The sequence below is a fragment of the Pinus tabuliformis genome, chromosome J, assembly GCF_031772625.1.
Source record: "Pinus tabuliformis cultivar Carrire ecotype Pingquan chromosome J, CPIR1, whole genome shotgun sequence".
Taxonomy (NCBI): Eukaryota; Viridiplantae; Streptophyta; class Pinopsida; order Pinales; family Pinaceae; genus Pinus; species Pinus tabuliformis.
Genome location: NC_142295.1, coordinates 201,824,677 through 201,849,706, shown reverse-complemented (window position 1 = coordinate 201,849,706; position 25,030 = coordinate 201,824,677).

Here is a 25,030-nt window from a genome sequence, read left to right as displayed (position 1 = left end):
GTCAACCTACTCCTAAAGTAAGGTATGTGTTGGGCCTTAGTTTTGATCTTCTTTTTGCTTTGAGAAACTTATCTAACTATCCATTTATCCTTCATTTTCACTTCATCCATCTCATTTTAATGAATATTTGAAGTATAATCAGGTATTTAACTTTAATTTGTCAATTTCTAGAGTTTTTATAAAAGTTTGATTTTAAGTGCAATTTTGGCAATATTAGAAATTCCCGTAATCACTTTATGGTTGATATGGATGCAGGCCACCTTAGCACGAATGGGATGCATGAATGGAAAGCTTGGGAACTAGGACCAAGCCACCTATGCTTGGTTCAACCAGATCGAGCTTTATTATGCCTTTTTGGAGCTAGTCAATCATGACTAGTCATCCAGAAATCCCATCTAAATAGGGCTGTTTTGGGATTCCAAGATATTAGTCATATTTCTTGGGATGAGGAAGGTGGATTCGACTTGGATAGGTGGACTAAAGTAGATATGATTGTTAGAGTGATTTTAGATCAGTTGGTTTCATGAACTCATTATTTAAGAGCCACACTTTGATGGCTCAACACACTTGACATATGATACTTTTATGCTGTAATATTTTTGGTGTGAAGACTTAAGTTGGAGACTTGTGTTACTTTCATTTTGCTGATCAATACATGGATGTTTTGCTGATATAAAGCTTCTGATATCATCTTCATAAGTGTGCAAGGCAAGGGTGGAGGGCCCCCACTCCAAGCTAAGTACACTTCCAAGTTAGACTAGTTTTATTTCATTGCAAATCTGGTTGATGATAGCTTTAGTTTTTCAAAGTCTTATTTCAGATTGCATCATGGTTATGAATAGTGATTGATTTCATTTGTTAATGGTTTATTCATCATCTAATTGAGTTGGGAAACAAATGTTCAAGTTGGGCATTCTCTCTATGAAATGGTGAATTAGAATTAGTCTCTTTCATTTACATGCAAGTGGTTTGTTTTCATTTAGATTTATATCTTGAGATGAATGAGTTATTATGGAAATCTTTGAGTGTCTCTTAAGTTAAGAGCCTTTTTCATGTATGATTTATGCATCTTGAGTCTTTGATTGTAATCTCTAATTCATTGAAGTCATACTTGAGGAGGAAGTAGATTTCTTGAGTCAAGAACTCTTCCAATATTACCTCTTTTAAGCTGATTGAATCAAGAGTTTTTAAGATATAGTTCTTCTTAGTTTGTAATCATTTATCTTTCAAGCATTGATTATATTAGATCTTCACAAATAGTGGTTTGCCTCCAAGAATAAAACAACCCGGATTGATATTAAATACTTGTGTTAATTTAAGAACATAAATTAGCTCAACATTTTGGCGCCGTTGCCGGGGAGGCAAATATCGGCATAGTCAATAGAGAGATAAAATCCAAAATAAACAAAAACATTAGTTACATTTCATTTCTTTAATTATGTTTCTTTAGGCCTAGAAATAGAGATCCTAGAATTAGGTTTCCAAAACAAAACCCCCCCAACAAAAACATAAAATCAAAAAAAATAAATAAATAAATAACTACAAAATCCATTTTCAACAACAAGATCTAAAAGATGATGTTAAAGAATAGGTTACAACACTACTCCATTCTTCAACCTTCTTTCTCATCAAATCTTTATGATCAAATAAATTTTCATGTCCAAACATTCATTAAAGTATACTTTTCAAATTTGGATATGAGTCTACTTATGATCTTGTTACGAAAATGGATGCACTGGAAATTCTCTTATACTTGAGAGAATGAATTAGTTTTCTAAAATAGAATAGGATAGAATAGAATAAATAAACAAGTAGAATGAATTCACAATAAAACTTCCATAATAAATTTGTTTCAAACAATTTCTTCAAATCATTGATCAATATTCATTTGAAAGGACTACATGGTAAAATGCAGTAAGACCAAGCCTATTTTGGGTAACCATATAGGATCATTTTGAAATCATGGTTTATTTACATATCTCTTGAAATATAGTTTTGAAATCCATTTTGAAGTTCTCAATTCATATCACAAATAAAAATGTGATCAAAATCAAAACTAGGTCTCAAGTGAAATGTTGAAAACAGAGTTAGTACAGCCTATATTTGAAGTGTCTAATGGAAACATTTTTATCTGAAATTCATAGGTAAGATAGCCCTTTGAATCTAGTTTCCAAATCAATTTGAATCACTTCAATCAGGTATCATATGAAAAAGTTATTCTTGAAATACTAACTGCTTGTCGAAAAATCTGCATGGTGACAATTCTAAGTCTTGACTGTTCATTGGCATATTTGACATACCAAATCATCTTCTTTTCAAAACCTGTTTATATGGGAGATATATCTGCAAGTCTAGTTTAAGACACAATTTGAATCATCCCATTTGGAGGTGAAATGAAAAAGTTATGCCACATTTAGTGACTATATGTCTTCAAACCAGCATAATAAAACTCTGCCTCCTAGGCCTGTTCATCACCAATTTTGTGATATCAAGCCTAAGAATTTTTAAAACCTGTTTCTACTGGAAATACAAAAATGAATTTAAATTAATCTCCAAGTGGAATTACATTGATCTGATCTTTATCGAAGACGTTACGCTTCAAATAGTGACTGTTGGTCTAGTTAAAAATTAACAAGCAGCTCTATCAAACATGGCACTCCTTATAATATTTACCATATCATTTTAAACAATTTTGAAAACCTGTTTATACTGGAGGTAGCCGTATGAATTCACTTCAGCTTGGCTTTGGAATCACTCTAATTGGATATCAAACAAATATTTTGTAAACAAAATACCGATAGGAGGTCTAGGCTGGCCACCATTCCTCAAAGCGGTAAATAAATGCATTATGTTTGTCTATCATATTTGGACTTGTTTTCTAAGCAATGCTTGTAATGATTTACATGTTTATTGGAAGAAGAGAGACTGTACACCTCTCTTCCTCCATCATCTAATGTTGAATTGAAGGCAAGTGCTATGTTTTGCAGGTCATAGGAAGAATGAAGGAGTGAACTCCATGGATGAAGTAATTTTCAAAGTCAAATTCATATTCCAGAATATGAATACAAATGTTCAAGTCAAAGCAAAGTGAAAATTCACCTGATGTTGAGTTCATTCAATGAAACTCAAACTCTTGAAGCTTGCTCTTCAATATTGACCAACAACATCAACAAACCCTACAAAATGATCGAGATCAAAGCAAAAAGACATGAAGACAATCATTAGAAGAAGCAGTCAAGTTTAGTACCATGTCAAGTCACATCAATCTCCAAGAAGCCTTTCATATTGAATTCATATTGTTCATGATTTGTTCATCATCCATATTGTATGTTAAGCTCCATGACCAAGCATGTTGAAGTCCAACCTGACTACTACATTATGACTTCAATATAACCTATTTCCATAAGCTTTTCATACTTCCCAACTCCATTACACCCCACCTCATGTGTTGTAAATGGTCATAGGCTGAAAGTTTATCATCAGCCTATTAGTAAAGAGACATTCATGAAACAACTGGTAGAAGAATCAGGACTGGAAATTATGGCTCTGCCATCTTCCAGTTCGGAAAAATAAAAAAATAAAAAAAAATAAAAAAAACATAAAAAAAGGGAGAAAAACATATATGAAAAAAAACAAAACATAAAAAAATAATTGGTTTGTTGGTGAAAACCAGGCAACTGGCACCATGCAAACTTGAATTCATAGGGGAAAACCAGGGAAACCTGGACTCTATGAATTCACTATTCTTGTTTTACTATTCTCACATCATTTCAATGCAGGACCTTTCCACAATTGACTTGAGGACAAGTCAAACATTCAACAAGGGAGAGTCTTGTAGCAAGCTTTTAGCTGTCACAGCTAAGGTATTATGTTGATCACTTTGGACCTGAAGCAAATTTGTTGCAGCAGAACCTGAAGGGACCTGAGTTGAAACATTATTCAGTGGGACCTGAAGCAAACTTAGTTGCAGCAGATCAAATTATTCCAGAAGCATTTGCAGAGGGACCTGAGATAAAATAATATTGCAGTGGGACCTGAAGCAAACTTGTTGCAGCAGAACTAGAACAGAACCGACACAATATACCAGAAGCATTGCAGAGGGACCTGAAATGAAAACATTATTCAAAGGGACCTGAACAATTCAAGAAGCAGAGCATAGTGAACAAGGAGCAGTAATAAAAGTCTACTATCCACAACATTTTGGATTCCATTCCACCTGAACAAACAGCATTCAACATTCCACCTGTACAAACAACATTCAAGGGAGTATATTCATAGCCATTTTGTGCTTGAAATTCAAATTTTTTTTTAGAAACTTCTAGTTTTGATTTAATTGAAGTTAGTATCTGCAAATATTCATTGATATTCATTCCCAGTATATACCCTACATTCCCTATTCATATTCCATTTCATTTCATTCACATAAAAATTTCCCTAGATATTTTCCTTAAATGCAAAAAGATCAAACTGGGACCATTTTTCTCACCTGCACATGAACTCAGAGCATTAGAATGGTTATAATTTTAAAACATGACCCCAATGGTCATTTTTAAAATTATAAAAGCTATGTTATAAAAAGAATGTGCTAAAGTTATTTCAAATGAACATAACCTAATAATGTTACAAAGGGAATATATGTTACAAAAGGGAATGTAACATACGCATATATCATTAACATATATGTTAAAAAAAGGAATATAAAATGCGCATATCAAAAAGGAACTAATGGTATAAGGTATATATGTTATAAAGGGAATATCACATATATATATATATCAAATGCGCATACGCTACACGGTGTAAGGTATATGTACAAATCAAATGTGCATATAACATTATAAATCAAATGCGCATATAACATGAGGTATAAGGTATATATATACAAATCAAATGCGCATATTAAAATTCATGTAACATTACAAAGGGCCGAGGGTTATCATAGCAAAGAATATGCGTTGCAAAGGAATGATATAAGGTGAAGGCCGTATGCATTAGAGAATGATAGCGGAGAAACATGGTATTTAAACAAACATCATGGCATATAAATTTCCAATGCAAACCTATGATATTCAAAGTGCAAATTTGGGCGCATATCATATGGAATACAAGGGATGTATTTGGCACATTATTGCAATCAGCCATATGATAATAATCAAATAGCAGTGCTGCGGCCAAGTAATGAGATTATATGCAAATGTCATTGCAATGAAGACGCACGATGGTGGCCATAATCAACGAAGGACGCAGCAATAAACAAAACGATAACCCATAACAACACTAATGAATGCAACGCAGGGTACAGTAGTGAAACGGTCATAAATCAAGCTTCCATGCGCTGTTCAAATCACAAATCCTCATTGCCATAGCTCAGAAAATCGTGTTTGAAGCCGCAGCATAGCCAAAAAAAATAAAATGTATTGAGGCGATTTTAAAGAAGAAATCCGAGTCAAATGAGCAGAGGAAGCCGAGTTTTGGAATCACACCAGTTCGACTGACCGAGGAAGGAGGGATTTGAGTGTTTGTTTGCATCCCACGCGGCCAGTGACAGCCAGGTAACTCTAAGTCCGGGATAACCCCAAGTCTACTGCGTGTATGGATGGATTGACCAGTTTGTAATGCGTAGATTATGGTGTGAATTTATGGTAAAAATCACCGGCATTTAAAAAGGTTAATATGCATGCATAACACGGTGGCAGTCCAGTGATTCGATGCATATAGTGCGGAGGTTGTTGAACGCCGAGTGCAATAAAGAGTGCCATACCCGTTGCTAGTTGAAACCGCCATTTGCACTCGTTGCATTTACACTTGTCGACCTGCGCGCTAGGTTTTAGCCGTCGGCATAAATGCAATTGTTTGGTATGCATAGATCATAGTGGCAGTCACAGAAAACGCCGAGGTCATGGTTGTCATATATGCGCACACGAATATATGCATGGTTGCTCAGAAAAAGTGTTGTGAATGCATTGTATTAGACTGGAAGAACTGTTGTTTATATGTGTGAGTTATAAACAGAGTGCGCATTGGTATATGCCGTAAGGACTGTCAAAAAGAACAGAGGAATGCTGTAGGATGGATGTAAACGAGTCAAACGCATTCATGCTTCATTGTGCGCCTATATATACATATATTTGTGCCATTGAAATGCCAGGATTGTCTGCAAACGTGTTGTATTGACTGCAAATCCTAGTTAAAAGCCGACTTTGCATTGTTTGTCACTTGAGACCGAGGATTTATGGACTCTGTGTTTTATTTGTTTGAGAATTTGTGTGGTATAAACAGTGAGGAAAAGAGGTGAGCGATTGTGATGAGACCTCTAGGTTATAACCCTGCATTTACACAGTAAATTTGTTTGAAAAACAATGAGAATTTGTTGAGGCCGCAAAAATTTTATTTACACAGTCAAAGTATATGAAAAAAATGATGAAAATTTATTTGAGGCCGCAAGCATTTTTGTTTACACAGTGATCTTGTTTGACAAAAACGATGGAAATTCACAAGGCCGAGAACAATTAGTTGTTTATATAGTCATCATTATTTTGAGAATTCGTTTGAGGCCGAGAGTATATTGTGTATACAGTCATCGTTTTTGAAGAATTTACAAGGCCGAGAGCTATTTGTTTGTTTTTATACAGTCATCATTTTGAGAATTTGGTGAGGCCGAGAGCTATTTGCTTGCATACAGTCATTATTTTTTGAGGAATCAGTGAGAGGCCAGAACACTTTGCTGTGATATAATCAAATTTTCATGAGAGGCCGAGAGAAATTTGTATATTATATACAGTCATTTGTCCATATGTTTTTGCAGATTTGTTGAGGGGCAGAGAGCAGAGATATGTTTTTGAAGATTTGTTGAGAGGCAGAGAGCAAAATTTTTTGTAATACATGTTAATTGATTCAAGGAAACATGATTATTACTTAAGATATATATATTTTCTTCAAAAACAAAACAGAGGATAATGTGTTAGTAAAGCATATTTAGCTGATTGTTTGCCTTACATAGGGAATCTAAAACAGAGTTTGGGCAGAGGAAAGACAGCAGAGGTTAAGGAGGTCAGCATCAAAACAGGGTAAAGTGGTCAGAGAAGGAAGGTAAGCCCCGTCGCTACTAAGCTTTCATTTGAAAACAATAATCATAATTTTTGTTCAAAATGAAGTTAGTAACCACAGAAGATTACATTGATTGGTTCACAGACATAATGACAAATCGGGTAGAACCAACCTTTCAATGCAATAAAAACCACACAAGATATGGAGAAAGAAATTGACTTGGCTAAAATCAAAGACTTGACTGAGCAGCTAGAGATAAGTAAAATTGTGGAAAAACAATTGAAAACAGAAAATAAAGCACACAAAAAGGATAATGCTCAGCTGGTAAAAAAAACCAATGAAAAATTGCAGGAAGAGATAAGCAGGTTAAAAAGAAGGAATGAGCTACTTTCCAAACAGACATTTAATTGGCTGAAGGACAAAAACATGTGGAAAGCCAAGTATGAAAAACAGAAGGTAAAAACAGCAATGTTAAAGGTTGAGCAGGGAACAGATTTTGATTGTGTGAACAGAGGTGCAGATACAGGTACAACATCTACTTCAGAGGGCAGAAGATCCAAGAGAAGCAAGCAAGCATGGGGACATGCTTGAACATAAGCAAGGGAGAGATGTTGGGCCTTAGTTTTGATCTTCTTTTTGCTTTGAGAAACTTATCTAACTATCCATTTATCCTTCATTTTCACTTCATCCATCTCATTTTAATGAATATTTGAAGTATAATCAGGTATTTAACTTTAATTTGTCAATTTCTAGAGTTTTTATAAAAGTTTGATTTTAAGTGCAATTTTGGCAATATTAGAAATTCCCGTAATCACTTTATGGTTGATATGGATGCAGGCCACCTTAGCACGAATGGGATGCATGAATGGAAAGCTTGGGAACTAGGACCAAGCCACCTATGCTTGGTTCAACCAGATCGAGCTTTATTATGCCTTTTTGGAGCTAGTCAATCATGACTAGTCATCCAGAAATCCCATCTAAATAGGGCTGTTTTGGGATTCCAAGATATTAGTCATATTTCTTGGGATGAGGAAGGTGGATTCGACTTGGATAGGTGGACTAAAGTAGATATGATTGTTAGAGTGATTTTAGATCAGTTGGTTTCATGAACTCATTATTTAAGAGCCACACTTTGATGGCTCAACACACTTGACATATGATACTTTTATGCTGTAATATTTTTGGTGTGAAGACTTAAGTTGGAGACTTGTGTTACTTTCATTTTGCTGATCAATACATGGATGTTTTGCTGATATAAAGCTTCTGATATCATCTTCATAAGTGTGCAAGGCAAGGGTGGAGGGCCCCCACTCCAAGCTAAGTACACTTCCAAGTTAGACTAGTTTTATTTCATTGCAAATCTGGTTAATGATAGCTTTAGTTTTTCAAAGTCTTATTTCAGATTGCATCATGGTTATGAATAGTGATTGATTTCATTTGTTAATGGTTTATTCATCATCTAATTGAGTTGGGAAACAAATGTTCAAGTTGGGCATTCTCTCTATGAAATGGTGAATTAGAATTAGTCTCTTTCATTTACATGCAAGTGGTTTGTTTTCATTTAGATTTATATCTTGAGATGAATGAGTTATTATGGAAATCTTTGAGTGTCTCTTAAGTTAAGAGCCTTTTTCATGTATGATTTATGCATCTTGAGTCTTTGATTGTAATCTCTAATTCATTGAAGTCATACTTGAGGAGGAAGTAGATTTCTTGAGTCAAGAACTCTTCCAATATTACCTCTTTTAAGTTGATTGAATCAAGAGTTTTTAAGATATAGTTCTTCTTAGTTTGTAATCATTTATCTTTCAAGCATTGATTATATTAGATCTTCACAAATAGTGGTTTGCCTCCAAGAATAAAACAACCCGGATTGATATTAAATACTTGTGTTAATTTAAGAACATAAATTAGCTCAACAGTATGTTATCATTGCAAGTCAAAACAGGGTCAAAACAGGCTCCTACATGTGTGCTATAGGATTCCTATAGTGCTACAGGTAGTCTTGAAATGCTATAGGAAGTTCGTCGAGAGGGTTTAGAGGGTACAAATGATGGTATGAAGTGATGGAAGGCTAGATGAAGGTTTTGGGGAATGTAGGGAAGGTGACCAACACTCCTAGCGAAGCCCAACACTTCATGGAGGCCAGATTTGGGCTAAGAGACGTACTCATGGTGACCAAAAATAGAGATCAAGAACATGGGTTGGGATGCACCCAAAGAGGGTGGAGAAGTCGTAGATGGAGTTCGTGAAAAGGTTTATTGTCATCAGATCAAAAAGCCCTGCAACATCACATGCACCTGTTCCTCTTTTCATTTGCAAATGATTACAATTAAGGGTGGAAAAGTTGAATTAAATTTAGAAACTATCTAACAAATGCTAAGAAATTGATATATGCAATAAACTACCTTCCAAGCTACAAAAATCATATGTGAAGCAAGATACCAAATATAAACATTTCGAATAAATCATAAGGAGGAAATCACAAATTGTCTTTGGGTTGTGATCGTGGGTTCCTCTACTCATGTTTTGATGAGATAGATGAGATCACAGGGGATTCACTAGGGGGAGAAATACCATAACGCGTGGGTTCATATTGGGGGATATATATTGAGTAAAAGATGACATAATATATTGGGGGATATATAGAGGGTAAAAGGTTTTTATATTGACACATATAAAGTTAATGAAAAAATATAAAGGGGTATAAAAAAAGTTAATGAAAAAATCGATGCATAGAATATCTAGAGGAGGTAGGGGTCATTTAAATTGGGAAGGTGTATTGGGTTCGTATTGGTAGGGGGTTAAGTAATTTGTTTTTTAGGGGCATTTTCCAATATGTAGTCAAATTAATGGTATTGTTTAATATGCCACGAACACACGTGATAGGTGAGTGGTTTATTGACTGAAGTCCATGCGGATGAGATAGGATTCAAAGTCACACACTTTTTGAGGGATTATACTCTACTAAACTACATCAAATAATCAAAATTCTATGATAAAAGAAATATGAATAAACTCTATTGAACTGCAACAACTAGTCAACATTCTAGTCTAAGAAAAATATAAGTACAAAAGAGGGACCCAGGTTGCCAGGGTTGGACCCAAACCAAATAGCTTCAGCCCTCTGAACTAAGTTAGCGATGGATCAAGATAAAATTTCTCATTATCATTCCATAAATTCCAAATACATCATCAAAGTGACAGTCACAAGTGCTTCATCTCAATGGCCTCTTAGCTACAATAAAACTTTATATCCTAATGAGTTCCTTAGAATGTTTATTTATAAAAAATGGTAGCTAACTAAATCTCCCTAGAAAATAGGGATTTTTGACTCCCTAACTCGAGAATAGGTGGATCTATATCTCCCTTGAATGACACTGGCCTGGCTGTCAATGACCTCGAGTTGATGAGAGATAGGGTTGTGATATTTTTCCGATTCGAGGAGTTAAGGAGGTGGACAACATCTTGGAATCTTTGTTTTTTGTCTACTTTGAGCTCTTGCACTCAAATTATCTCAAAATTTCTCCAACTCCATTATTTAACACACATTAGGCTACATGACATAGCAACACATCTTTTACTCCTGACACTAAGCATAATATAACAAAATTTGTAGATAAATGTGAGAAAAAGATAACTTAATAAGTTGTAGGATGGCATTGTGACCCTTATGAGGTACCTATTGATGAGCTTCATCATCACGCCCCTACTGAAACTGTTTCTCATCCCTTGAGGAAATCCTTCATCTATGTCACTGTATTTGATGGCCTTGGTGGCCTCTCTGACATCCCAAGGTTCTGTAGATGGTGTGCCCTGTTGAGGATAGAAGCATGCATCCTTCTCTATGTCTGTCCACTGCTTCCTTTCCTCTTCTTCATTCCTTCCTTCTTGTAAACCCAATAGAAAAGGTGGACTGAGATTGAGTCCAATCCATTTGATTTTTAATATTTACATGGCACTTTTGTACAGGGATATTCTTTCCAATGCATTCCTAAAAATTTTAGGAGAGTGATAATCCATGATTTGGAGACTGTATGGCAAGGCATTCCATATTCTCTGACATGCATGTTGGATCTATATCCCTAACAGCATGACAGTGTCCTCAAAATGGGAGATGACATGCTCTTGAGTGGAAAGGTATCTAGGTTTTAACTTAGAATCATTCGAGATGATGTTGTGAGTACTGATTACAACCATGTGGCTTATCTTCTCTGCTTTGATATAGAGCAATTCTTTTTCTTCTTTTACCATTACTTTCTTCACCTCCTAAGCTCTGTCCTCCTCATGATTCATCCAAGATGCAAGGGCCATCAGTTGCAAGTCACCTAACTTTGCATTGGGATCCCAAACATTCATATCAGTTAAGGTGAGGTTGTACATGTAGGACTCCACTAATTTGGCTCTACCATAGATGCTACTTTGGTCACACAACTCAGTGAACTACTTGTAATCCTAAAATGACATGGGTCCATGTTGTGCTAATGTCTTGATTTGGAACTGCATCCATTGTTCATTGAGGAAGAGTGCATAAGACTTGGATGGTAGCGTGCACTATAGTGACTCCATGGAGAGGCTTTCCATTATGGCCAATTGGGTTTCCTCCTCATGCAATTTCTTCCTCAACCATTTATTTTCTACCTGCAACTGTTCACTCATTGTGGAGTCATTTTCCCTTAGATCACTTAAATCCTTGCCCATTTCAATGACCTTCTCTTCCATGAGGCCCACATCTTCCACCTTCTTCGATTTAGCAATATGCATCCATCTTTGGGCCCTTCCACTTTTTTCTTCAAGTTCAAAGAAAAGTGGGACTGCAATTTTTTGTGGGATCACTCTACCTCCTTCAATGAACTTATAATAGGACCTCAACTAGGCTATGGACTAGGTTCTTGTAGCCCTAGGAAATCCTTTTCAAATGTTATTGGGGAAGCTTCCCTCTCCTCTAATTTTTGTGTTTCCCTTTTCCCTTCCTGTTGGTCCTTCTTCTCTTCCTGTAGCATTTTTTGTTCTTCATGTAGCATTATCTATGTTTCCTGTAGCATGCTCTATTTTTCCTGTACTTCCCTTTTCCTTTTTGTTGGAGTGTTATAGGTGCATTGGGTTACTTAGAGGAGGTTTATCTAGTGGTAGGCCTCCTTACATATGCTATGGGAGTCTTTGATATGGTTTTCGGAGAGGTGACCTCCTCAACTTTCCTTTTAGTGGGTCCTAGCTCCCAATTTTTACTTGGGGATTCCTCAATTGTAATAGCGGCCTTTTTCAGAATTTGAGGGCTCCTCTATTTAATCATGGTGCTTTTCCTGGTTTTGAAGTATAGGGAAGTTTGCCTTTTCCTTTTGTTTTTGGGTTTGATTGTTGTGCCAAGGTAGCTAAGGTGGAAACTACCTCATTTTAGTGGGACTTGGAGACAAACTTTCTTGCTCCAGGGATACCTCTTCTTCTCTAGATGTAGTGGTTTTCTTAGGCCTTGGTTCTTCCTACTACTCCTCCTCTTATTCTTCACCTTTCTCTTTCTCTACTTCATCTTATTGCTTTGGTTCTTCATCTTGCTCTGGTTCTTCATCTTGCTCTAGTTCTTCCTCTTGCTCTGGTTCTTCCTCTGGCTCTTCTTCCTCTTCTTTCCCTTCTCTTCCTCTAGCACTAGAGGGTGGGATCTCACCTAGTGTGAGGGTTTGTGTGTCAATGGAGGCTTCTCTATCCATATCCCTAAATTTGGACCATAGGACAGGGATCGTTATTTTATTCAAAGCATATTCCATTATATGTTTGATGAGGCCATGGTGACCTAACTTTTACTGCTTTCCATCTCTCACCTTTTCGCTCATGTCCTTGATGGACTTTAAGATGAAATAAGGTACACCGAGTCTTTGGTCTAGGAAAAATTCTTCTTGAAACCTTAGTTCACAGAGCAATCTGAAATGGTAGCCATAGACTACACTCAGTTTTCCTTCACAAGAGATGAATTTGAGGATATGGTAGGCCACCTCATCTCAGGGATAGGGTAGGCTTTCCCTTATGACTCCATTTTTATCTTCAATAGGTTTCTCATCAGTAGCGAAGAAGTTATTTTTAGCAATGGCACTATTGATCTTGTCTTCTCTCCTCCATTGGATCCCTAGGGGAAGGGGTTTCACCGTGCTAATTATCTTGAGACTCATGGAAATGGCTAATTCCCTTACCACAATGGTCACACCGACTCTTGCCTCAGATTTTAGGGCAATGGAAAAATCATAGTTAATCTCATCATCATAAACTTTCAGTAGCTCAAAGAAACATAACCACTGATTCCTTCTGGAAATGTCTAATATAGGAGGGTGAAGATGAATTCTTTTAGTTTCTGTAGGCTCCCTTCTATCGAATACCCGTCCCATATTTTCCTTTGTTTTCAGTTAAGTGTAAGAGGGTTTCTTCCTATAATATATCTGATGTGTAATTCAATGGGAACAAAGGGTTGGAATATCTAGTTAATGACCATTATGTATATTTCCTCTAATCTATACCTCGAAAAAATCTTTTGATTCACAAGATGATTGATATTACTTGTAGAATTCAGGGTGCACCAACATGTAGATTATGGAAATATGAATGAGAGAGGCCACTTAATTTTCACCACATGGCTTGGTATAAGGATAATTGCAGATAAAATCAACCCTTGGCAGTGCTCTTTTAGCTTTGGAGGCTTCCTTTAGCAATTTTCTAGGCTTCCTATAGCTTCCTGTAGTTTCCTGTAGTTGCCTCCTATAGAAGAGACAGAGTAGGGTTCGATTCTCTTCGATGGATTCCCAAGATCGTCCTTACCTTAACTCTTTTTGAAATGAGTGTAGATGCAAGAGAATTTGAGCCTCAGTACATTACATGGTATTTTTGGCCAGAGCTTAGAGCATTGTGATGACCTGGTAGAGGTAAGAGTTTTCCTCATTTGGACCATTGTCCCACTTGGAGTGATCACTCCCTCGTCCCTCATAAACCATACCCACTCCCTGTTATCGAATATTGAATGATGTGACACCGCCAAATTGCATGATGCCTCATAATTAACATTTTGTTCACTAACTGAGAGTGGCTAAGTTAACTTGCCACCTCCTTCTTATAAAAAATACCTTACCTCGACGTTCATGCATTTTTCATTATTTTACACATAGGGAGGAGCTGAGAGGTTTCCATACCTATGCAAACCTCATGTTAAATCAATGCATGCTGGAGTGTTGGACCTTTGTATTGTTACCCAGGGAGTTGTATTGCTGCCTTTTTCTAATCCTACATATATTTTCTTTGCTCCTCTGTGTTTTACTGTTGTTGTTATGCGTGCAGGTAGTTTGTTGATATACTAGGTTTTGTTCTTACTACTGTAGAGTCATGATTGTTGTGGCAGAGGACCTCATGATATGGTATCATCCCCTCAACCTGATGCGAAGGAAAAAACTAGCCTACCTTCTTTTTTGTAATGTTTGCAGAGGCTGCTAAAGGAGAATCCTATAACAACCATTTTCTTCTCTTTCAAGGTCTTTTAATTTAAGGGGAGTGATTATAAAGAGTGTAGAGGGCTTGGAGGATGATGTTAGAGCCTTGGTTGAGTAGTGTAGGGTTTTGGAAATGGAGGGAATGTACTCTGTGTTTTTTCAGGAATTTTTAGGATGAGATTGAGTTTTGGGTTAGCTTTCAAAGATATTGACGTTTTTTTGAACAATGATGTATGATGGATCGATGAGTGGTGGATCAAGGTAGGAGGACCTCATTTAACTTTGGAAATATCATTCTTGGTTATTTTCACATTTGGATCCCTTTCATGTGGATTTTCAGGACCTTTGTGTAGTGCTACAATATCTTCTTGTAGCAATTACAGTCTTCCTGTAACAATCTAGATAGGGCATGAAATTGGATTTTTGAGCCACTAGGATGGTGAAGAGTGGTGAGGACATGGGTTTCATGGGGGATATGGAGTGGATGGAGGGAGAATTAGATGGAAACTTGAGGATGTTGGCCCTGTAGCCCTGAAATTCATCATAGTCCTAAAAACCTGCAAAATGACAAAAAATATTAACAAACATGTTGTGGTTCCCTCTCATGAAATTTCCCTTGGTTTTTTCTCATTTTTTATTTTTTTTTCTCTTTTTTCTTTAGGGACGCACATGAGATGTTTTCAACCTGTATGCCTTCCCTGAGTGCCTTAAGGGAGGTTTCTACCCAGGGATTTTTATTTATTTATTTATTTATTTTTAACTCCTAGGATGCCTCAAGGAGGTTTTCAACCCAAGAGTTGGCCTGAGATGCCTCATAAAGGTTTTCATCCATGCATTCTTTTTTTTTCTCTTTTTTCACAAAAAAAAACAATAACTAAGAATTTTTTCACTTGGAATCTATGACACTTCAAATCACATTCAACTCTTTGCTAATGGTGCTAATGAATTCTTTCTTTGGCATAGGATTTCTATATACCTTCACTATGTAGCCATTGATAAGAAATGGAATTCCCTCCTCATCCACAGTCCTAATTGAAATAGCTCCATTGTCATGGCATTTCTCTATCAGGTATGGACCTAGCGATATTGTCATCAATTTTCCTTTCATGTCCTTGAACCTAGAGTCATATATCAATGCCCAATCCCCTTCTTGAAAGAAATTTCCTTGATATTCCTATTATGCCATACATTCCTCTGTAATTAGATAAGTTCAGTGTGTAGGAGGGTCTACATTCTTAATTCATCCAGGCCATTTAACTGGAGAAGCCTCTCCTATTGTGCTTTGGTGACATCTAAATCCAATTGGGCTTCCATTCTCAAATTATTGTACTCAAACGTAATAGAGTTCAGAGGCTTCTTTCCATAGACCAAATCATAAGGGGTAAAACCAGTAGTTGCTTTCCAAGTTGTATTATAGGCCCAAATGGCATCCACTAATATGTCTACCCAATCCTTTATGTCGCTACTCACAACCTTGGTGAGGATGCCTTCTAATGTCCTATTGCGACCTCTACTTTTCCACTGGCCTGAGGATGATAGGCAGTAGATATTCTATGTTTTATATGATTACACCTTGATAGATTCTCTATCAGATGTGATGTGAATTGAGATCCTTGATTAGTGACTATCTCTCTAGGGTACCCAAACATGTAGAAAAAATTTTCCATTAATAATTTAGTCACTTTCTACCCCATTGCTACCTTGACATCTTTTGTCTCAACCCACTTTGTCAAATAATTAGTGCACACAATGATGTACTTTTTCTTCCCTCATTGTGGATCAATTGGCCCAATGAAATCCATGCCCCACTTGTCAAATGGCTCCAGAACCACCTAATCTTGTAGGGGAATTTCATCCCTAGGGGTAGGTTTCCTCATCCTCTAGCACTAATCACATCAACTAGTGTGTCATCTTTCATCTTCGTGGAGAGTGGGAAAGTAGTAGTCAGCTTGTAGAACCTTGAAAGGTATCCTCTTGGCAGAAAAGTGACCTCCATAAGGCCCAACATGATAGATTGAGAGGATGTAAAATAATTACTCTTCTCTGACACATATCCTCAAGATTTGACTTGGTCCCAACTTGAAGAGATTCCCCCAATCCAAGTTAAAGGGGCACTCATCCTTACAATTAGGGTCTTCTCTCGGGATGACAAATTTGGAGGGAATTTTGCAGCAACTAGGTAGTTGGCTATGTCTACAAACCATGAAGAGAGAAGTAAGATAGAAAATAAGTGCTCATCCGGATGTTGATCATTAACCATCCATTCATCACCTGTAGGAAAAGCAAATCTAGACAAAAAATCTGCAACTACATTTTCTTTACTTGGCCTATCAATGATAGTTAAATCAAACTGCTGTAATAGTAGAAACAATTGAATAATTAAAGAATTCATGCTAGGATTGTTCATTAATCACTTGATAGCTGCATGGTCAATATGCACAAACATTTTGTATCCAGTGATTTAGTATCTGAACTTGTTCAACGAGTGTACAACAACTAGGAATTTTTTCTCACTTACATTGTAGTTCAATTCATCGTTGAACATATTTTTGCTAATGAAGTAAATGGAATAAGGTAACTTATCATCTATCTGGCCTAAAGCTATTCCTACAAAATTTTCAGATGCATTAGCATGGATATGAAAAGGAAGAACCCAATTTGGGCCTCTAAGTTTGGGTGTAGTGGTTAATTTGTCCTTCAAGACCTCTAGGGCCTCTTGGCAGCTATTTGACCAGCAAAATTCCAAGTCCTTGTCCAGCAATCCATATAATGGTGAGGCTAATTTTATGAAATCTTTGATAAACCTCCTATGATATATAGCTAAGACCAAGAAGCTCCTAACAACCTTCTGCTTTTGAGGAGTAGGGACCCTTTTTATCATGAAAATTTTGTTTGGGTCCACTTCTATTCCCTCCTGAGATATTGAATGGCCAAGGAAAGTCACTGAATTCATCAACAACTCACACTTCTGAGGACTAAGAAATAGGTTCATTTGAATGCACTTCTTGAGTAATTTCCCCAAGTTAGAGAGAGCGTCTAGGAAGTCACACCCATAGGCAGTGAAATAATCCATGTAGATCTCTATAGAGTCATGGACCATCTCAGTAAATTTTCTCAAAACAACCATTTCAGAAATGGAAGGGGCATTACATAATGTGAAAGGAAGGGCCCTATAAGAAAAGGTGTCCCAAGGACAAGTGAATGTAGTTTTGTCTTGGTCCTATGGGGTAATATGGATATGATTGTAACCACTAAATCCATCCAGGAAAGAGAAGAACTTCTTCCCTCCAAGACCATCTAAAACTTGATCAATGAAGGGCAAATGGAAATTGTATTCCTTAGTGGCTTTGTTCGACTCTCTATAATCCACATAGATCCTCCACTTTCCATTATTTTTTGGACCAAAACCAGAGGGGATACCTACTAACTATCTGTGATGGGGTATATGAACCATGAGTTTAAATTTTTTTGGAACTCTTCCATTACTATGTCTTTGAGGGATGGGTTAATTCTACTCTATGGTTGGTGAACATGTTCGCATCCCTGATTGATGTAGATTTGATGAGTATACACCTAAGGATGTGCCCCTTTCATTTATGTATATCTCCAAGAAAAGGCATCTAACCACTCTCTAAACATTTTGCACAGCTTCCCTTCTTGATTGGATGAGAGAGAGGGGTTAATATTCAAGGTTCTACATGGACCAAATTATACCATTTTGACATGTACAGGACTTGGGTCCACTAGGCCTAACTCAATCCAAGAATTACCCTCAGATTCCTTCATAAGATCATCAAGAGGCATGTTGTTGGGGGGTTGGTTCTGGAGGATTTGTTCAATGAGGTCATCTTCATCAGGTTACCCCCGTCCTATCACAACATCTAGGGTACAAATTAGATGGGATGTTTTATGAGACACTTGATATTCCTCCTCCTCGTCCAACCATAGGGATAAGTCATGCTCAATGAATGGCTGAGAAGGAGGGTACAATACCAAGAGTTTGGAAAAGTTCCCATTATTAATGGTCATGTTCCCATCCTTGCAACTTATGTAAGCATCAGCAGTGGTGTTGGGCGTGGGATCCCCCAAGGCAACTTTTGGGGCTTAAAGCCCATGTTTTGACTAAATCCGATATAAATACTTTAGGTTTTGTGGGCGCAGAGCGTGAACTTGTAAATGAGTCATAGAGTTATCTACCCTCACTTTTGTAATGTAATGTCAGCTTTAGAGATCTACCCATGGTTCATGGACCATGGGATTGTATAAATAGAGTGAGGCTCTAAGTTGTAAAGTAGTCAATTTCATATGAAGAGATGAAGTGATGGAATATAAGGATTGAGTCTGATCTAAGTGTAGAGTGGAGTGTGTGGGTCGTGGAGTAGGAGAAGGCTCTGTAGCTGAGTGCATAGAGGCCTAGTAGTCTGCAACTAAGTGCGTGGACCCCTACAGCTGAGTGTGTTGGGTGAGTCGAGTCTGTAACCAGTTGGAGAAGTAATAAAGAAGAAATTTCATATCATTTTTGTGTATCTTTTTCCTATTTTGTACATTGAATGTGTTGGGTATAATTTGCATTTATACTATTTAGATGATGTGTGAACTTATATAAATGTATTGATAAAGTGAATATAAGATAAAGTATCTATTTAGGTGAAGTTAACTAGAAATTCTAAGAAAATAAGTAGGATTCACAGTTTAACTTAGAGAGACAACACAGATTGTTGCCATAGCAGTGCAAAATCACCTCAGCGCCTGGCTAGGGCTCTGCGAAGGCGATTGTAACAGATCACGAAGGCCTTGCAGGTCAGGAAAGTGTGTGAAGTGCCTTGCGCGAAGCTATTCACAGTTGGACTAAAATGACCCCTCATACATCTCAAGGGTGTGGAAACTTGCTTCCGGCATTCCCCCCATACTATTGTGGGTGAGACCTCAGTCCACGCTCCATGGGCTGTTACCGAAAGGGCCAGTAGTAAAGGGATTTTTTTGGCTAATTGACTCCAAACCTTGATTAGGCCCCATCAAGCCAACAAATGGTTCCGTTGCTGGGCCCATATTCTGAATAGAGATGTCCGATGTCGCATCATTGGAATCCAACTAAAAAGGAAATTAAAGGTTGGTTGGACAAGAAGATTCATGGGTTTGCGGCGCAAGAGAATAGGAATCCGCGACTGACAAAAGAAAAGTGGTTAGACTACTACCTGTATAGAGAGATCCACAAAATTTTCTTCACGTCTTTCCCTACTAAGTTGTACGAGTGGATTGCGAAACTAGTAGATAGCCAAGGAAGGTGGAAGGTCGATGGGCCTATTGCGTGGACCCCAGAGTTGGTGCGTAGAATGTAAGTAGCAGAGGATAAGATCGCGCATGTTGTTGATCACTGGCTTGATCATATTATAGGAGGATTCATTACTGAGTTCACTTTAGATACTTCAGTCAGCTATAGTGAGGCAAAGCAACGCTTTCTGAAAGGACCGCAAGGTCAATACGTAAAGTCTTTGAATAATTGGATTAAAATTCTTTTGTGTGAAAATTTGATTTCATAGTTACAGTGATGTTCGGGGCTATGCGAAGTGGAAAAACATACAAAAATGAAGGAAGTAAGGGACCATAGAATAGCCCCTTGATTTCACCTCCACGAGGGGACGAGGAAGAGCTTGCAAAGGTCTCTCTGCAAAGTGTGATCCATTTGATAAGATAGATAATTCCGCACATACCACCTCCACCCACACCACCACTAGCTTCACCACCATTACCTCCATCTTTGCCCGTGCCACCTCTGCCGCCACTGCGATTCAATCTGGCAAGAATGATAAATTTTCATGTGTTCAAGGGAGTGGGAATTGATGATCTCGACCAGTTTTGGTTCATTATAAAATCTATATGGGAAGCACAGGGAGTTATAGATGATAATATCAAGAAAGCAACATTGGTTAGTGCTCTGCAAGATCGCGTGCTGACCTGGTACATTAAGCACTCAAGTGATAATCCGAATGTGGGAATCACAACTATCCAAAATGCACTAACTAAGGAATTTAGCAGGCCGAAGTCAGAAGCATAGTCGATCATTGGGTTCCAGGAAATCACAATGCTACGAGGTGAGACTCCTTACGAGATCGATCAAAAGGCTGAAGTGTATTATTCACGAGGCTAATATGACTTTGACGGATGGAAAACACTACGAATGGTTTGTAGCATCGCTAATGCCACATTTGAGGAACACACTGTTGTAGCAGAGGTTAACGACTTAGGCAGAGGCTTAGAGATCGTGATGATGCTACATGAGACCCCAATACAGGATCCCACCTTGGGAGTTCAGTAGATCCACATGGAGTTGAAAAACTTATGCCTTGAAATGTACAGTCTAAAACAGGACAGGACAGCTCAACTAGAAGTGCGTAAAGAGGTGTGATGTGTAAAATGTAAAGGTCAAGGTCATGACATGGACCATTGCCCTATGTTCGCGAATTACCTCGCAGGAGGAGGACCAATGCAATTAAGACCGGAAGTGTAAGCAGGACCGAAGGCGGTGCCTACTTTGTGGTGCACGATTTGTCAAATAGGAGGGATGCATGCTATGGACAACTGTCATTTGTTGCAGAAGTACACGCAGAATTCACAAGAGTTGTTCTGTAATTTCTGTAAATCGGTGGGGCACGACGAGCACACTTATAGAAGCTATGAGCTGATGATGGATAGAACTCCCACCTACAGGGTTCAGGTTGAAACGTGGACCTTAGAGCAGAGTGCAGGGATGGTGCAAACCGTATTTTAGGGCCGCGGGCAATGTCGAGGTGGAGAAGGACCTGGGAGAGGTTTCAGACAGCCGATATGCAACAATTGCGGAGGGCCAGGACATTATGCCCACGATTGTACGAATCCAACGCAGCCATCATGTTTGTACTGTACCTTGTATGATCATGAGATGAAATATTGTCCTACACTGATAGCTAGGATACGCGACAAGGGAGCGCTACCACCTCCCTTGACTTAGAACCTGCAAATGAGGAGATCTGAGCTGCGCGAGGAAGATCCAAATGTGAATGTTGTGCTCCGAAGTGGAATTAAGATGGGAGATGACAAAGGAAAACAACCCGAAGATAGTACTTGGGTTCACAAAGCTCCGAAAAAAGAAGCGGAGTTTGATTTGGAGCACGCTCGAGGAACCTTTATGGAAGCTAAAAATAGCTTCGTTGATGCCTCCACTTCAGGAAGCAAAGATAGATCGCAGCCAAAAATGGACCCATCTATGCTCACAATATTCGTGGAAACATGCATGAAACTGCACGATAGTAAGACTGTAAAGGGATTACAAGAACTCATTAATAGATGTGCCGAGACCGCACAAGGAGAACGACATTTACTGGAAGATTGGAAAACATAAGAGAAGAACAGAAAGAGAAATGAGGTTTACCATGTAGATTGGAGAATACTGGATGGACTGAGTAATTTTGGACTTAGGATCGGATGCGAAAGTTCTGCTGAAGTGGACATGGGAGTGCATGGGGAGGCCTATGTTGCAATGATCTTCTATTCAGTTACGAATGGCAGACCAACAGAAGATAATACCATAGGGCAATTGCAGGGAATCACAGTGGATATTGAGGGAGCGAGAATGCTAGCAGAATTCAAGGTGATAGAGATTGTGGATGGCAACAATCCCTACCTCACGCTCTTAGGAATTGATTGGGCCACTGACATGAACAGGGTGATCAATATGAAGAAGCGTAGGATGATTTTTGAGAAGAAGTCTCTGCACGTAGTTCTACCCTTGAACCCTGCTGAAGGATCGCACTACACAGAGCTGGTGTGCGACTATGAAAGTGATGATGATTTGGACTGTATCTACGAGATAACTGTGTGAGAGAAAGACTGGGTAAATCCCATTGCGGCTTGACGAATTTCATGGGAGTGTGAAAGCTCCTGTACTTCATATTCGGATGAAGAGATAAAGCAATGGTATAACCGGTTACACGAGGTAACCATGTTGAACTGTAATATTATGACAAGTTCTCTACATTGTGTATCGATAGAAGTGAGAGATCTACCTACTTATGATGGATTAGGTGAGGTAGATGCTTTCTTGGATATGTTTGAAAGGGAGGTGTCAAAAAAGCAACGTTTCTAGGCCTTAAATTGGGTACTGCGTGCTATGCTCGCGAGATGGTGGGGTATGCACAAAGGAAGCTTTGAATACTGGTGCACATGCAAAGGATGATGCACACATGCTTTGGGAAGCCTAGAGTGTGATTCACAGAAAAATAAAATGGATAGGGTGATCCACGCACACATTTGGCTAAGTGGATGCAAGCCTATGGGTAAAGCCACAACCTGAGTAGGTGCACCTGTTCTGTCACACATTATACCAATGAACTGGTACATAGAAACAAAGCTCTGCCACAGGACATGTGAATGGGACATTCTGCATGAAGGGTTTGTGATGACCTTCAACTTTGAGGATGGATGGGATAAAATTGATGAAGAATTACAAGAAGTAAAAGCGGCCATCTTCAGGATGCCGTAGGAGTCGGTAGAATTGACTCAGCTTGACTGGGCTACTCAGTTAACTTGCGCGCTAGAGTGTTATAATGTAAATGTTGAGGAAGAGGATGAAGATCCGAGGAACATTGATATTCCAGAGATAGAGGGCCAACACGAGGTTTGAGGACCATAGATTGGGAACCCTAACATAACTGCACCAGTAAAGACTAAGCAGGTAAATATTGGTACAGAGGCAGAATCTAAATTTGCAAAGATTGGGGACTACTAGGATTACATGATGGTGGATAAGGTCACTAAACTAATTCGTGACTGTAAGGACCTATTCCTGACCAAGTTCACGAACTTAAAGGGAATAATTGGAGACTTAGGGGTAATGAGGATCATGTTAAAACCTGACGTGAAGCAAGTGAAGCAGAGACTGTATCACTTAAACTCGAAATACAAGGAGAAGGTCTGCGTAGAATTAGATAAGATGCTTGCGGTAGGTATTATTGAGCCTGTAGAGGAATCTGATTGGGTAAGTCTAATGGTGATGCAGGAGAAGAAGCAGAAGGACAAAATAATAATATGCGTAGATCCCAGAAAGTTGAATGATGTGTGCGTACATGATCCATTCCCAACTCCATTCATAGATGAGGTATTAGACAATGTAGGCAGTCAGGAGGCATATTGTTTCACTGATGGGTTCTCAGGATACCAGCAGATCAGGATCGCGCTAGAGGATAGGAGCAAGACAACCTTCGTGATGGAGTGGGGTTGCTTTCAATACATTGTCATGCCATTTGGATTGAAGAATGCACTAGCTATCTTCTCACGCTGTTATGAAACCAGCTCACAAAAAGATAGAGAAGAGAGATCCACGCCTTAGAATTCAGCCTCTTCGAGGGGGCAACCTCCTTTACATTACATAAATGAACAATTCTTGGATGATACAAATGACAAAACCTCCTTTCTATATATAGGAGTCTAAGGAGTCACAATATAATCCAGCCGACCTAACAATAATAATATAAAGCCACAAAAATAACAATAGAGGGATTCTATGGGGCACATAAATAACAATATGGGGGTAATAGGGGCACAACAATATAAATAAGGGGTATAACTACAATAGTAATGGGGTAATCACTAGTATTATAGGGACCCAACATGCCCCTCTCCTTCAAAAAAGTGTTGTCCTCAACGCTTGAGTAGTTCTGGATACTTCTGCATAAAATTCTCATCCTCCCATGTGGAATCTTCAGCGGATAAGTTCTTCCACTTGATAAGATACTCTGAAATTGATCGATTTCGTAGCTGTCGAGTTCTTGTTTCTGTGACTGCTTCCGGTTCCAATATAATTTTTCCTTCCTCGTCAAGTTCTGGCAATATTGTTTGAATTGGGAGCTTGTCACCTATAACCTTCTTTAAACATGAAACATGGAAAACTGGGTGCAATCGAGAAGCTGCAGGAAGCTCCAATTTGTATGCCATAGTACCAATCTTTTGCAACACCTTGTACGGACCATAATACTTTGGTGATAATTTATTATCCTTCTTAGCTTGCTTTAGGGACATTTGCTTATATGGTTGTAGCCGTAGGAATACCCAATCACCTACATCAAAACTTCTTTCACTGCGATGTTGATCTGCCTGTTGTTTCATTCTATTTTGTGCCAACACGAGGTTATCCTTTAAGAGTTGGAGGACTTGTTGTTGATGTTCGATGTGATGTTCCACTGCCTGAACCTTAGAATTTTCTCTTAAATATGATGTGATGGATGGTGGTTGATACCCATAAAGTGCCATAAATGGGGTCATTTTTGTTGCTGTATGGAAGGAAGTGTTATACCACCATTCAGCCAGAGGCAACCATTTGACCCATTGTGTCTGTTTATCAGATACAAAGCAACGAAGATATCCTTCCAAACATTTGTTTACTATCTCAGTTTGCCCATCAGATTGAGGATGATAAGATGAGCTATGAGCTAACTGAGTACCAAGACAAGAAAATAATTCTGTCCAAAAATTTCCAGTGAAAATGG